Here is a 3134-nt window from a genome sequence, read left to right on the forward strand (position 1 = left end):
TTGAGACTAGGATGTTAAAGAAGTTGAGCACAGGCTTTCTAAACATTCATTTGATTGGACATTATTGGACCCGGTGTATGTGCGTGTGTTGCTTGATTGGTGCTCTACGCCGGCGCTATTCGTCACTGTGTACCTGCCGGCCAGGACGCTGCTGTAAATAACTTGGGTACGGTGCAGACTACAGAGCGCATGATATTCTGCCGCACGAAACGGAGCGCCGGACGATCCAGTCATATATATGTGTGTGTGCGCGATTTTCTGCGGATTGGATTTTCCCTACTCAACCATCGCGCTCATGGTCGGGGCCATGAGGAGACCAACCCAAGCGCATCTCGTCGGCACTGCCGTGCTCTTCCTGCTGACGGCCGCCATCTCCGCGGCAACCGTTGCCGCGGTGACCTCGGAGGCCGATGCCCTTCTAGCATGGAAGGCCAGCCTCGTCAACGCGACCGCGCTATCTAACTGGACCCGGGGCACGCCGGTATGTGATTGGGCAGGCGTGTTCTGCAACATCAATGGCGGGATCAGGGGGCTAAATCTCCCGGGACTCGGTCTCTCGGGCGAGCTTGACATGCTCGACACGGCGGCGCTTCCGGAGCTTGCCTCTCTGAACCTTTGGAGGAACAACCTCGAAGGCCCCATTCCGGCCAGCATATCGCGGCTGCGCTCCCTCGAAGTACTCGACCTCAGCGGCAACGGGTTCAACGGCTCCATCCCGCCGCAGCTTGGTGACATGCCCAGCCTCGCCGCCCTCTATCTCTACGAGAACAACCTCAGTGGTGAGATCCCACGCCAGCTCTGCAACCTTCTCTCTGTCTAGTCGTTGGACATGTTCAACAACCGACTCACTGGGGAGCTCCCGAACTACTGGTGCAACCTGCAGTCTCTACGGTACATGCGCCTGTCAAGCAATTGGCTCACAGGGCAGCTCCCAGACTGCTGGTGGAACCTACAGGCTCTGGAGTCCATGTTCCTGTCCAACAACTCCTTCTCAGGTGAAATCCCGGCGGCTAAGCCAAGCCACAACTGCTCTCTCACGTCACTATCTCTTGCCGGAAATGCCTTTTCCGGAGCCCTCCCACTCCTAGAGGGTTGCAACTCGCTCGCTATCCTCGACCTCAGCAGCAATATGTTTAACAACACCATTCCACTGCAGCTCAGTGGCATGCATAGCCTCACCAACCTCCGGCTCTACAATAACAACCTCGTCGGCAACATCCCGCACCAACTCTGCAGGCACCTCTCCATCCAGATACTGGACCTGTCAAACAACCAGCTCACCGGGGATCTTCCGCACTGCTGGTGCAACTTCCAGGCTCTGATGTTCATGGACCTATCGAACAACCGCCTCACCGGGAAGCTCCCGGACTGCTGGTGGAACCTAGAGGCTCTGATTTTCATGGATCTATCCAACAACTCCTTCTATGGTAAAATCCCCGCAGCTGTGGCAAGCCACAACTGCTCTCTTAAGTCTCTTTACCTTGCCGGAAATGGTTTCGTTGGTGCATTCCCGCCGGTTCTAGAGGGCTGCAACTCGCTGGACACCCTGGACATGGGGAATAACAAGTTCTTTGGAGTTATTCCTCCATGGATCGGGAGTCAGATCCCATTGTTGAGAATCCTTAGCCTCAAATCAAACAATTTCACTGGAGAAATTCCTCTGGAGTTATCACGCCTTTTGCAACTTCAGCTGCTCGACATGGCAAACAATAGCTTGACTGGCTTGATTCCGGTAGCCTTAGGCAGCTTGACCTCCATGAAGCATCCACAAAATCTATCGACTACGGAACTATCCAATGAGTGGAAATACTATGATAGAATCGAAATAATTTGGAAGGGCCACGAACAGTTCTTTGGAAAAGCGATCCAGTTATTAACCGGTATCGATTTGTCGGGCAATTTGTTGTCTCGGTGCATTCCTGAAGAGCTAATCAACCTTCAGGGCCTCCAATTTCTAAACCTGTCGAGAAACCATCTGTCATGTAGCATTCCTGAAAACATTGGTAGTTTGACTTTTCTCGAGTCCCTTGATCTATCATCTAATGGACTTACAGGAGCCATTCCATCGAGCATGTCAAGCTTACCGTGGCTCACCATGTTGAACGTCTCGAACAATCTTTTGTCGGGCAAGATACCCACCGGGAATCAGCTTCAGACCCTGACTGACCCATCAATTTACTCCAACAATTCTGGGCTCTGCGGATTTCCCCTAAACATTTCGTGTGCCAATACTTCGCTTGCACCGGATGAGAGAAATGGTGAAGAGGAGGATCACTGGATGTACTACTGTGTAATTGCTGGGATTCTGTCTGGTCTCTGGTTGTGGTTTGGGATGCTCTTTACAGTTAAGTCCTGGAGATGTGGTTTTCTTTCCTTTGTTGATGGCATGCAATGTAAAATTATGAAAAAGTTGTGACATTAGCGGTGTTATCTGCAATGCTGTACCTCTTTCATTTTTGTTGGCGAATGTACAATGTTATACCAATGTAATAGCATCGAATCGTTTGGTAAATTTGGTCGCAATGCATGTCACTCCCATTTTTGCCATGCATGCACGTCGGAGGATCGCAGCACAGTTTCTGGCTCTACTTGACTATTCTATCAATCTCTTCTACGACGTATTCGATTCATCTCACGTTCACCTGAAGGGGCTGGCTGTCGTCGTCGGCTCCGTGAACGTCTCCAGCCGCGGCTCCGTCAGGTCCACCTCCTCCTGCTCCGCCGACCGCCAGCTCCGCCCCATCGTCGTCATCATCGTCACCGGCGTGCCAACATTAACCATGACATCTCCGGACAAGACAGCGCCCTTGGCATTGCTGCCGTTCCCTCCGTGCAGGTGATCGTGGAGACGGCCGTCGTCGTCGCTGTCCTGCCACAGGAACTGTCCACCTGCCCTGTTGATCGGATGAACGTAGCATCTCAAATCTACGACAAATGTCGGGTGGGCTAGACCGAAAGCATACGGGAGTATAAAAACAAGAAAGAGAGAGAGAAAAAAGAGTGGGTTACGCCACTGGTTTGGCCTGTTTGGTTTCTGGCCTAGGACCATTATTTTCTCTTCTTCTTTTTCTTTTCTGTTTTAGCTTCTAGCTATTTTACAGTAATATCCTGCACGTTTCTGTATTTTAAAGCAG

The 3134-nt window shown here is 51.6% G+C and overlaps 1 pseudogene; it reads left to right on the forward strand.

The window, feature by feature from the left end:
* The first annotated feature begins 307 nt into the window (after nt 1–307).
* Nucleotides 308–2416, forward strand: LOC123133250 (LRR receptor-like serine/threonine-protein kinase GSO1; annotated as a pseudogene).
* The last annotated feature ends 718 nt before the right edge of the window (nt 2417–3134 follow it).

Source organism: Triticum aestivum, chromosome 6B (genome assembly GCF_018294505.1).
Source record: "Triticum aestivum cultivar Chinese Spring chromosome 6B, IWGSC CS RefSeq v2.1, whole genome shotgun sequence".
In the NCBI taxonomy this organism is placed as follows: Eukaryota; Viridiplantae; Streptophyta; class Magnoliopsida; order Poales; family Poaceae; genus Triticum; species Triticum aestivum.